This window comes from Bos indicus x Bos taurus, chromosome 13, assembly GCF_003369695.1.
Source record: "Bos indicus x Bos taurus breed Angus x Brahman F1 hybrid chromosome 13, Bos_hybrid_MaternalHap_v2.0, whole genome shotgun sequence".
In the NCBI taxonomy this organism is placed as follows: Eukaryota; Metazoa; Chordata; class Mammalia; order Artiodactyla; family Bovidae; genus Bos; species Bos indicus x Bos taurus.
Genome location: NC_040088.1, coordinates 1,516,722 through 1,529,929, shown reverse-complemented (window position 1 = coordinate 1,529,929; position 13,208 = coordinate 1,516,722). Strand labels below are relative to the sequence as shown.

Here is a 13,208-nt window from a genome sequence, read left to right as displayed (position 1 = left end):
TTTGAAAGAACTCAACTGAAATTCCATCACCTCCACTAGCTTTGTTCGTAGTGATGCTTTCTAAGGCCCACTTGACTTCACATTCCAGGATGTCTGGCTCTAGGTCAATGATCACACCATCGTGATAATCTGGGTCGTGAAGATCTTTTTTGTACAGTTCTTCTGTGTATTCTTGCCATCTCTTCTTAATATCTCCTTCTGTTAGGTCCATACCATTTCTGTCCTTTATCAAGCCCATCTTTGCATGAAATGTTCCTTTGGTATCTCTAATTTTCTTGAAGAGATCTCTAGTCTTTCCCATTCTGTTGTTTTCCTCTATTTCTTTGCATTGATCGCTGAAGAAGGCTTTCTTATCCCTTCTTGCTATTCTTTGGAACTCTGCATTCAGGTGTTTATATCTTTCCTTTTCTCCTTTGCTTTTCGCTTCTCTTCTTTTCATAGCTATTTGTAAGGCCTCCCCAGACAGCCATTTTGCTTTTTTGCATTTCTTTTCCATGGGGATGGTCTTGATCCCTGTCTCCTGTACAATGTCATGAATGTCATTCCATAGTTCATCAGACACTCTGTCTATCAGATCTAGGCCCTTAAATCTATTTCTCACTTCCACTGTATAATCATAAGGGATTTGATTTAGGTCATACCTGAATGGTCTAGTGGTTTTCCCTCCTTTCTTCAATTTAAGTCTGAATTTGGCAATAAGGAGTTCATGATCTGAGCCACAGTCAGCTCCTGGTCTTGTTTTTGCTGACTATATAGAGCTTCTCCATCTTTGGCTGCACAGAATATAATCAATCTGATTTCGGTGTTGAACATCTGATGATGTCCATGTATAGAGTCTTCTCTTGTGTTGTTGAAAGGGGGTGTTTGTCATGACCAGTGCATTTTTTTGGCAAAACTTTGCCCTGCTTCATTCCGTATTCTAAGGCCAAATTTGCCTGTTACTCCAGGTGTTTCTTGACTTCCTATTTTTGCATTCCAGTCCCCTGTAATGAAAAGGACATCTTTTTTGGGTGTTAGTTCTAAAAGGTCTTGTAGGTCTTCATAGAACCGTTCAACTTCAACTTCTTCAGCGCTACTGGTTGGGGCATAGACTTGGATTACTGTGATATTGAATGGTTTGCCTTGGAAACGAACAGAGAACATTCTGTCGTTTTTGAGATTGCATCTAAGTACTGCATTTTGGACTCTTTTGTTGACCATGATGGCTACTCCCATTTCTTCTGAGGGATTTTTGCCCACAGTAGTAGATATAATGGTCATCTGAGTTAAATTCACCCATTCCAGTCCATTTCAGTTCGCTGATTCCTAGAATGTTGACTCTTGCCATCTCTTGTTTGACCACTTCCAATTTGCCTTGATTCATGGACCTGACATTCCAGGTTCCTATGCTCTACTGCAACTCTTATATATAGTGAGTTATATATAGAGTCAACGTTCAGAAGCAGAAATTAATTCGAAAAACATTTGTCGAAAATCGTACATTTAAAATGCTTTAATGATATATAACATTACTTTCCTATTCCTATTGTAACAAATGATCACAACTTAGTGGTTTAAAAGAACGGAAATTTATTTTCTTACAATTCTGGAGGTCAGAAGTCTAAATTGAGCCTTAAGGGTCCAAAATCAAGGTGTCAGCCGAGTCTCCTCTGGAGGCCTTAGGAAAATGGTCTCCTTGCCTTTTCTAGCTTCGCTCATACTTCTTAACTCATGGCTCCTTCCTTCATCCTCAAAGCCCTTCAGTCCAGCCTGTTTCTGTTGTCACATCTGCTTTTTCTAACTTCGTCTCTTGCTTTTCTCTTATAAGGATGCACTTGATTACACTGTGCCCACCTGGATACTCCAGGGTGATTTTCAGATATCAAAATTCTTAGCGTAATCAATTCTGGAAAGTGTTAAGATAGTATCTGCGCAGGTCCTGGGCATTACGCAGTGCACATCTTTAGGGGGCCATTTTTTTGGTCTTTCGTAGTATATCCTGTTGCTATTGACTGTTCTCGTTTTGAGATTTTGTAATGGCAGGCATCCTACCACTGACTGTCACTTCAAATGCAGATTTAGGGAGTTTTGAGCTTGTGTTCTCTTTTGCTTGTTCCATTTCAGAAAGCAAATTCGTTTCCCAAGAAGACAAATCATTTCTTCATGTTGCCCATAAAAAGCGGCATGGCTCAACCAAGGAAAGCATGCCAAGATGGACTCAGTCCCTCCTGTGGAGACGCTGGTCCCAGAAACGTGTGCTGCTCATCCAGGACGGCAGAGCGCTGGCAGTCAGCCAGCTTTGTCGGGCGACGGCGCAAGTGTCTGAAGCGCGTCTATGCAGCCCTGTGGTGTTGCGGTGATCGGGTAATGCAGGGCATGCGTCTATGCGCTCTGTGGTGTTGCGGTGATCAGGTAATGCAGAGTACGCTTCTGTGCAGTCCAAGGTGGTGGTGGTGGTTTAGTCGCTAAGTCGTGTCCGACTCCTGCGATCCCGTGGACTGTGGCCCGCCAGGCTCCTCTGTCCATGGGATTCTCCAGGCAAGAATACTGGGGTGGGTTGCCATTTGTTTCTCCAGTGCAATCCATGGTGGTGTGTAATTGGGTAATGCAGAGCATGCTTCTGTGCACTCTGTGGTGTTGCGGTGATCGGGTAATGTGTTAGCTGACAGAGGATGATCCCTGACACAATCCACCTCTTTCTAGCTCGAGTTATTTCTGACTCTTAAAGTAGACAGTGGAAGCCAAAAGGAAAGGTGTGAATAATAGTAAAATGTTCACTTGCAGTGTGTCCTGCACCCTTAGGCTAAAAATAGCATCTCAGAGTCCAGCTCCCATATTCTCATTTCCCCTCTGTGATTCCTTAAGTGGGCAGAAGTGTGTCTCATTATATAACCCTGTTATAGTGGGAAGAGAAGGTATATTTAAATATGTGTGTGGAGAATCCATTGTCAGCTACAGATACATATTTAATTACTGTAAGGGAGAAAAAACCCAGAAATTCAAATATGATGTGGGGGTTGATTTTATTCAAATAATTCAGCCTAAAGAGAACTGAGCAGTGTTGTTTAAATGGTTGTCTCTTAGGAGACAGAATGTGTATATGCATCTATAGCCCTGCTTTGTTTAAATAAAGAGGCCTTTTTGCAGTAGATGGAAAGACAAATGAGAAGAGAAAATCATTTAAATTTCACCCTTTGGAAATACTCTAGCTTGGGAACCTTCTATTGTTTTCTTTGGGTGTGGTAGAGTATGCTTTTGTCTGAGCTGTGTCTCCCCCTTCTAACATCCTGGGCTAAAAGCTTTACTGTTGCAAAGGCTCAGATCCCTCCCAGTGACAGAGAAGGGCCTCCAGCTCAGATGGTTTGGCTCCACATGTGTGTTCTATACTCACCCAGGGTCTAGGTTCGCAATAAACAATGAAAAAATTAACACAGATATTCATTCATTCATTCAGTTCCTAATTAGGTCGTTGCTGTTGTTCAGTCGCTCAGTCGTGTCTGACTCTTTGCAACTGACCCCATGGACTGTAGCACACCAGGCTTCCCTATCCTTCACCTACTCCCAGAGCTTGCTCAAGCCCATGTCCATCGAGTTGGTGATGCCATCCAGCCATCTCGTCCTCTGTTGTCCCAACTCCCAGAGCTTGCTCAAGCCCATGTCCATCGAGTCGGTGATGCCATCTAGCCATCTCATCCTCTGTTGTCCCAACTCCCAGAGCTTGCTCAAGCCCATGTCCATCGAGTCAGTGATGCCATCTAGCCATCTCGTCCTCTGTTGTCCCCTTCTCCTCCTGCCCTCAGTCTTTCCCATCATCAGAATCTTTCCAATGAGTCAGCTCTTCGCGTCAAGTGGCCAAAGTATTGGAGCTTCAGGTACTATTAACTCTGATCATTTTCTACAGATAGAACCCTACTGACACCAAATATTCATGAGGCTTTCCAACATCAACCAATTTCCAGCTCTGTGGACACCAGCTCAGTGTTGTATGATTCAGTTTAATTCTGACACTTTGTGTGAGTGCTGAGTTGCTCAGTTGTGTCCGACTCTTTGTGACCCCATGGACTGTAGCCTGCCAGGCTCCTCTGTCCATGGGATTCTCCAGGCAAGAATACTGGAGTGGGTTGCCTGCCCTCCTCCAGGGATTTATGCAGACCCAGGGATCGAACCTGCCTCTCTTACTTTATGTGCTGATGGTGATGATGTTGGTGATATTGATGAAAATGCCTCACAGTTAGTAAGCCCTTACTTTTTGCCCAGTGCCATGATGAATACTGCACACACATCAGCTGGTAGTGCTCTTACCGGCCCTCTGTGGCAGGTGCTCCTGTGGCTCCGCCTTTTCATTTTACATTTGCACACACATCAGCTGGTAGTGCTCTTACCGGCCCTCTGTGGCAGGTGCTCCTGTGGCTCCGCCTTTTCATTTTACATTTGCACACACATCAGCTGGTAGTGCTCTTACCGGCCCTCTGTGGCAGGTGCTCCTGTGGCTCCGCCTTTCCATTTTACATTTGCACACACATCAGCTGGTAGTGCTCTTACCGGCCCTCTGTGGCAGGTGCTCCTGTGGCTCCGCTCTTCCATTTTACGTTGGCGTCTGTTTATTTCCTTGGCGGTGCCAGGTCTTACTTGTGGTGTGCCGGACCTTTGGTGGCAGCACGTGGGATCTCGTTCCCTGACCAGGGATCGAACCTGGGCTCCCTGCATTTAGAGCAGGAGTCTTAGCCACTGGACCACCAGAGAAGTGAGAAGGTTAAAGTTTAATGGAGTTAATGAACGTGTCCAGGGACGTCTAGGAAGAAATTGGCTCATCTAGGGCTCCAGTGTAGCTGTCCCTGACTTTCAACGTGTGCTGCGTCTCATTTAATGTTTTCACTGTGCTGTAGTGGTTGGATTGAACTGCATTTTCTTTTTTTTTTTGTATCAGGAGGTCAGTGTTATGAAGATTAAAAGAGACATAATATATGTTTAATGTTTGGCATCCATCCCATATAAAATGCTACATAAATATTAGGCATTTTATAATATTAGATCTATTTCTTTTACTTATAAACTATTTAATATAATCTTTATTCCTTCCATTTCTATTATTGCCTTTAACATTTCATACCATCCTGAAATGATTAAATTATTTATTCTCTATCTCTATAGAGATACAGAAGTTATGAGTGCCTATATAATTGAAGATGAGAGAATGACAAGACCTCTGTAGTGTCCACAGAAAGTCAGAAAGTCTTGATTTAGGTCAGAGTTTCAAGTTTGAATATGATGTACTCATTTTTTCAAATAACTAGCTTATGTTTTAAGCAAATACCATGAGATCTGTAACACCATCCTCTTGTGATTTAGTAAGGAGAAATGGGTTGCTTAAACATGATGCTTTGCTCCTTCATTTCAAAGTGAATGATGCACCAGGAACGGTATTTGTGAATCTGTCTCTATACTGTGAGATAACCAATTTGTCTGACTTTTATCTTTGAATTAATAGTTGTTTTGGCTTCAAGGAAATGTGGTGCATTAGACACTGAAGATTTTCTGTGGCACATCTTCCTTGTAGGCTTTTAGTAACACTCTGTTTCAAACTCTCAGAAGAGAATCCTGTCATCTTAGCATTTTGGTTTTTGAAAATCAAGTGTGTTCTCCATTCTGTAGAGCAGGTAAGTGCCTATGGAAGCTCTTTGACCTGCAGCCTCGTCAGCTCTCAGACTCCTGTTGCTCGTGTTTTGGGGTCCTCCTCCTCCAGTTGATGGGACCAAAGGCATCTCAGTGGAGCTCCTAGTTCAACCCCATCCTCCCAGTTGCTTATGCGATGGATCACCCTTTGGTTGTCCTTGACTCTTCTCTTCCTCTCCCATTTTGTTTGGCAGTCCCTTAGCAAATTCTGTTGCCTCTAGGTTCAAAATACATCTAGGATTTCGTTCTTAGTAAAACTCAATGTTCAGAAAACTTCAATTGTGGCATCCTGTCGCATCGCTTAGGGGAAAATAGATGGGGAAAAAGTGGAAACAGTGACAGATTTTATATTCTTGGGCTCTGGAATCACTGTGGATGGTGACTGCAGCCATGAAATTAACAGACACTTGCTCCTTGGAAGGAAAGCTGTGACCACCCTAGACAGCATATTCAAAAGCAGAGACATTACTTTGCTGACAAAGGTTCATAGAGTTAAAGCTTTGGTTTTTCCAGTAGTCATGTACAGATGGGAGAGTTGGAACATAGAGAAGCCTGAGAGCTGAAGAATTGATGCTTTCGAGCTGTGGTGCTAGAGAAGACTCTTAGAGTCCCTTCAATCCTAAAGGAAATCAATCCTGAATATTCATTGGAAGTACTAATGCTGAAGCTGAAGCTCCAGTACTTTGGCCACCTGATGTGAAGAACTGACTCATTGGAAAAGACCCTGAGGTCAGGAGGAGAAGGGGGTGATAGAGGATGAGATGGATGACATCACTGACCCAATGAACCTGAGCTTGAGCAAACTCTGGGAGATGGTGAAGGACACGGAAGCCTGGTGTGCTGCAGTCCATGGGGTCAGTTGCAAAGAGTCAAACATGACTGAGTGACGGGACGAGAACACTGGCGTAGGGCGTTTGCGCTCACCATCTACGTGGGGTGTTTCCTTGGGATGCCACCGTGCCCCCTCGCATCTCCTGGCCCTTCCTTTGGTTGGACCTTCTATGAGCAGCCTCTGACGGACCCCATGTCTTCTCCCGTTGACCCAGTTCTTCACTTTCTGGCCTCACGTCGCTTGTGAGCGGTGGTGGTGCTCATTTTTATGATGCAGCCTCTGACACCAAGTGTGTCCAGAAACTCGGGTCAGTTCTGCCACTGCCTCCTGGAGTTAGCACAGACTCCAGAGGTAAAAACCTTGCTCCCAGGAGACGTCCCTGCTGGAGCTGCCAACCACAGCAGGGGTGCCCAGGCTTCCCACCCTTCTGCGGGCCGACCATAACTGTGCTGTTCTCCCAGCTTTCTTTTCAGGTTCAGAAATTTGCCTGAACAACTCACAGAACTCAGGAAAACACTTCACTTGCGTTTCCCTGATGACTATAAAGGATTCAGCTCCAGAACAGCCCGATGGAAGAGATGCCTGGGGCAGGGTATGGGAGGGGACTGTGTGGGACTTCTGTCCCCTCTCTAGACCTGCCACCCTGCCAGCACCTTGATGATCTCTCGGTCCTTCAGTCCTTGAACCCTGCCCTTTGGGAGCTTCTATGGAGGATTCATTATGTAGGCGTGATGGACCAATTCATTGGCCATGGGTGTTTCTGTCTCCAGCCCTGTGCCCCTCCCCAGAGGTGAGGGCTGGGTGTGACTGCTTCCTTTGCCAGAGGACAGCCCTCTGGAGAAGAACGTGAATGGAGGGTGGTCCTTGGTGGGCGATGGCCCCTGTCTGGGGGAAGAGCAAAGTTCTTGCTCAGCTCGCGTGTTCAGTACTGCAGTTGGCGTTGGTCTGAACACCCAGGTTATTCACAGCCGGTCCGATGGTGACTGTCCCTGCCCTGAAAGGAAGCATTTCCCCGAGGGTGGGAGGCTGGCTAACGTCGCCTGGGCTCAGCAGAAGGTGGACTCCTGCTCTCCTGGTTGGCCAGAAGCCTTTCTGTTAGTCATTCTGTTCACTGTGGTACAGGGACCAGTGGGACTGGGGGCTTCTCAGGGGGCATGGTGGTAAAGGATCTGCCTGCCAGTGCAGGAGACTCAAGAGACGTGGTTTCCACCCCCGGGTCAGGAAGATCCCCTGGAGAAGGACATGGCAGCCCACTCCGATGTTCCTGCCTGGAAAATTCCATGGACAGAGGAGCCGGGTGGGCTACAGTCCATAAGGTCACAGAGAGTCAGACACGACTCAGAGAGATGATAATTTAGGCAGGCCTTTCGTCTTTACTGGAATTATAGAGGGGTGTGGTAGGAGTTGTACTCCAGTCTTCTGACGCTTCCCGTTTGGTGATTCGATCTGTTTTTGAAGATTTGGCTGCAGATACTGGCCAAATACTAAGAACCAAACAGCTTCTTAGTTTTCAGTGCGCGCACTTAAGTGTGCGACTTTTCTCCCTGCCAGCGACCGGCAGCATGGTGTCCTTTCGGCTGTGACCACTCTCCCTCCCTAAGTTCTGCTTTTTAAATTTGGCTGCTTCTCCCAGTCCAGGCTCGCACTTCTCTGATCTCTGGCTGAGGAGCCGGTGTCAAAACAAACCCCAGATTCTTTTTTTTTAACCGTTTCCCACATTCCTCTCTTTTTAGCTTTGATGAGGTCAGATTTCAGAATCGCTAACCTGACAGCTTTCTCCTTCTCCCATTGATTCATTCGGATAAAGACAGACTGTGTAAAGAACACTTCTTGTCTGAGCGGTGTCCTTTCTGTGCCCTGTGAAGGGTGAGGCTCGAAGCTGGGACACCGGCTGTCTGGCGCCAGGGTTCCTGGAGTTCTGAGTGGTGAATATTCAGGAAAGAGATGAATTTGTTCCCTTTGATCCAGAGCTGGTTGCCAGGGGGGGAAGGCTGGAAAGGGAAAGAAAACGCAGAGACCGACTACTCGGGTATTAGGAATGTTAGAAATAATGGTTTTCTCTTGACGATTGGAACTTTCTTGCTGCGAACTTGTGGTCTGATTATAAATCAAGTGAGAATCTGGCACCAAGCACACTTGGTTAAACACACACACTCACAACTGGAAGCACAAAAAAAAGATGTCCAGTTGCTGGATGCTTCCCGAGCCACGCAATTAAATCACAACCGTGCTTTTCAGAAATACCTGGAGCAAGTCCATCTTCCAACAATAGAATCTTTTCCAGCACACGGCTGTGTCTGCACGCCCAGAGAAAACTGTGGGGCTGCCTGTTATCAGAAAGCAGCCTTTTTCCCCTCTTGCTTTCAGAACACCAGTGTGAAAGGTGAGTGCAATTTCTTACTCAGAGGTGGAAATGTTTTAAAAATCAGTTACTTAACCGCAAACAGGTACTGTCTCTGAAATGATGAGATTTTGTTCATCAGAGACAGTGGCTATTAAGGTGCATTTCGCCTGGTCTTGTCTCTTGCGGAGAAGTGGTTCAGCATGGTTGTGGTCTCTGTGTACTTCTGATAAGGACGCTGAAATAATTGCACTTTCAGCAGAAAGAGCAATCTTGAAAATTTTCCTGGTTAATTTCTCTCTCAAAAATGGAAAGCTTGAGAAACTTGCCTGAACATGGATTTGGTCTCTGAATGATACCTGAGATGTGTTTTACCTAAACAATTGCAACTCTAAGTCCAATGGGAGAATTTGGGCTCTGTGGTTCAGAATCTGCCTTCTCTTTGAGAACCGGCTTTAAAAGTGTTTTATTTTATTTTGTTGATCTACCAGTAATATAGGAGACGTGAATTCGATCCTTGGGTTGGGACGATCCCCCCTGCAGATGGAAATGGCAACCCACTCCAGTATTCTTGCCTGGGAAATCTGATGGACAGAGGAGACAGGCAGGCTACAGTCCATGGGGTCACAAAGAATCAGATATGACTTATGACTAACACATTTTCCGACAATTAATGGCTATTTTGGGGTCTGAGTAATGAAGATCCATTGTAATTGTGTATTCCTATGCTCAGGATTTTATGAAGCTTTTTTAAACTTGCAGTCCCCTGGTTGCTCCCGAGAAGAACACCCTGAGCCCCCGTCCACTTATAGGGCTGTGTGTTGTCATGACATCGACGGTCAGATGTCAGATCTGAGGGCAGGCCTCTCACGTTGCTGTTATTAGGTGGTATGCGCTCCAGTGCTCGCTGTGAGGGATGCTAACCCCCAAAGGCCTTTTGTTAGTTTCCCAGAATCTAAGCTGGGAAGCAGAGTTGCTTGTCTAAGAGCAAAATAAAACTGAATGCCTTGGGAAGGCAGCGCTGAGTAGAAATAGATTTTTTTCTTTTCAGAAACAGCATTTGAAAAAAAGAATTTAACAAAGTGGTTAACGGATGTAGAGGAACAACTTGAAACCTTAACAATGGAAAGCTACACATTCATTCAAAAGAAAGTTAGGGTTGTGCATATTGAAGTGGAAGGATCCTTTGATTTGTTTTGGAGTGGAAACTAAAGGAGTAAGTTCTGGAGTATAATACTTGGTACGATCCTCTTTGTTAAAGTGTGCATGCTCAGTAGCTTCAGTCATGTCCAGCTCTTTGCAGCCATGGACTGTAGCCCGCCAGGCTCCTCCATCCATGGGATTCTCCAGGCAAGAATACTGAGTGGGTTGCCATGCCCTCCTCCAGGGGATCTTCCTGATCCAGGGATCGAACCCACGTCTCCTGTGTCTTCTGCCTTGCAGGCGGATTCTTTACCACTGAGCTGTTGGGGAAGCCCCTTATTAAAACATATACATATATAAATAGGAGGGTAGGCTGATGCTACTTTTTGAATTAGGTTTGTCTGCCTGTACCTGAAAACTCATAGTAACTTACTAAGTAGAAATTTAGTTTTCTTCCATAGAAAATAATTCAAAGTTCGTATCACAGTTCCAAGGTCATCAGGAAAGCAGGTTTCATCTGTGTCTGCTCTGCCATCCTACTGGGGGCTTCCAACCAGAAGGTTACCTCATGGCCCAAACTGGCTGCTGGAGCTCCATGCATCATACCTCGTACACAGAAGTAGGAAAGGCCAGAAATGCAAAAGAATTCTGACAGAACACACAACTTCTTCTACATCCTTGGTCAGTATTTAGCCGCCTGGCTTTACTTACAAGCCTAAAAATATAGTCCCTCAGGTGGAACATTGCCTGGGATTTTGTTGCTGTTTAATAAGAAGAGAGTGGTAGTTGGGTGGTCACTTGCTGGAATGGCCAAATGGCAGCCTCCTGCGCTTCCATCATCGATTGCCTTAAATGCACATTTTAATTTAAACAGTAAAAAAAATGAAGGAATGCATATTTTTAAGTGGGCTCTCCCAGTGGCTCAGTGTAAAGATTCTGCCTGCAATGCAAGAGATGCCGGTTAAATCCCTGGATCGGGAAGATCCCCTGGAGAAGGAAACGGCAACCCACTCTAGTATTCTTGCCTGGGAAATCCCGTGGACAGAAGAGCCTGGAAGGCTACAGTCCACGAGGTTGCAAAGAGTTAGACCTGACTTAGCAAGTAAACAGCAACAACAAATATTGTAAACAGAGGGCGATAAAAATGTAAGGAAACGCATGGTGACCCGGGAGTCCACGGTCAGCAGCGTGAGAGAAACGACAGTTCTCTGGCCTGTGGGACCCGTCTTTCAGCGTCAGAGCATCTTGGCATGTTGAACAGATCGTCTCATCATGACCCAGTGCTGGACTCCGAACAGTGTCAGATGAAAACATGTTTAGATTTCAACTCAGTTTAGATCCCGTCATTTTTTTTTATCTGTACCAAGCCATTTGCAAAGGTAAAATTCTAATGAAAAGTACTGATTCATAGCTGCCACTCAGCTTCCTAAAAACTACTCCAGCATTTGGATGTTCAAGGCTGGAACCATAGTGACACAGTTGACCTTTGGACAACGCAGGTTTGAACCGTGCAGGTCCACTTACATGCAGACGCTTTTTGCAGTAAATACACACTGTCGTACCACACGAGCCACAGCTGCTTGGATCCATGGATGCAGAACCCAGGTGTGTAGGGCTGGTTGTGGAATTACACTCAGGTTTTTGACTGGCAGGAGGGTTGATGCCTCTAACCCCAGAGTTGTTCAAGGTTCAACTGTAATAAAAACACTAACAGAGATTAAATGCTTCAGAGAGGGAAGATCGTCTAATGGACAAGAGTGTGGGTTCTTGAATCAGAATTGCTCTTTACTTCTCCTTCAAATATCTTAAACCTCTATTTCCCACCTCTAAACTGGTAATCATAAGAGTTTCTCTTTATATCATGGGACAGTCATAAGAATTGAAGAAGACAAGCCCGATCAGGTGACTGGCCATTAGTAAATGCTCAAGGTCAAAGTGATGACATTTTTGTGGCTGGCCCACTGTGTCAGGCGGACTATAGTTATTTTGAATTTTACCCCCAAGTCCCACAAGTCTATAAAGGTGTACTTAGTTTTTAAAATAACAACTTTATGGAGATAGAGTTCACCTACCATAAAATTCAAGCTTGTGAAAGTGTCCAGTTCTGTGACTTTTGGCACATGCACACGGCTGTATGATCATCACCACAGTCCAAGTTTAGAACATTTTCATCACTCCATAAATAAATCTCCTGTCCATTGGCAGTCACTCCCAGGTGGCCCTTCCACTCAGTCCCTGGAAACCAGTAATCTACTTTCTGTTTCTATGGGTTTGCCTCTTGGACATTTCATGCAAACGAAATTAATGCAATATGTGATCTTCTGTGTCTGGCTTCTTTCACTTAGTAAAATGTTTTCAAGCTTCATCCATGTTGTGACAGATATCAGAACTTCTTTCTCGGTTGAATAATATTCTGCTGTATAGATACACCACATTTTTTTCTCTTCAGTTGATGGGCATTTGATGGTTTCTGCCTTGTGACTGTTGTGAATAATGTTGCTGGGAACATTCACGTGCAAGTGTCTGTGTGGACACGTGTTCATTTCTTCTAGGTACGCACTCGGCTTTTTCGCTCAGCAGTCACTTTTGGAGCAGACAGTCATTTCAGCGGGCGTCCGGTTGTCTCCGTCTTATTAACAGCTGGCATTTGTTTTTACCCTGCTGCTGCTGCTAAGTCGCTTCAGTCGTGTCCGACTCTGTGTGACCCGTAGACGGCAGCCACCAGGCTCCGCCGTCCCTGGGATTCTCCAGGCAAGAACACTGGAGTGGGCTGCCATTTGCTTCTCCAATGCATGAAAGTGAAAAGTGAAAGTGAAGTCTCTTCAGTCGTGTCCAACTCTGTGCGACCCCATAGACGGCAGCCACCAGGCTCCCCCGTCCCTGGGATTCTCCAGGCAAGAACACTGGAGTGGGTTGCCATTTCCTTCTCCAGTGCATGAAAGTGAAAAGGGAAAGTGAAGTTGCTTCAGTTGTGTCGGACTCTGTGTGACCCCACAGACGGCAGCCCACCAGGCTCCGCCGTCCCTGGGATTCTCCAGGCAAGAACACTGGAGTGGGTTGCCATTTCCTTCTCCAATGCATGAAAGTGAAAAGGGAAAGTGAAGTCGCTCAGTCGTGTCCAACTCTGTGCGACCCCATAGACGGCAGCCACCAGGCTCCCCCGTCCCTGGGATTCTCCTTTACTCTACCAGCTCCCTCATGGTGTTCTGGTGTTTCAAATCTTTGGCTTGCTTTTACAAA

The 13,208-nt window shown here is 45.5% G+C and overlaps 1 protein-coding gene and 1 non-coding gene across 3 annotated transcripts in view; one reads left to right on the top strand and one right to left on the bottom strand.

Annotated features, from left to right (window-relative positions):
- DOK5 (docking protein 5) overlaps positions 1-13,208 on the top strand; it is a 150,905-nt gene that overhangs the window by 37,412 nt on the left and 100,285 nt on the right. The gene's annotated exons all lie outside the window — the stretch shown is intronic.
- TRNAL-UAA lies at positions 4,651-4,722 on the bottom strand. The gene has a single exon. It is a non-coding gene; the product is annotated as a tRNA-Leu (tRNA).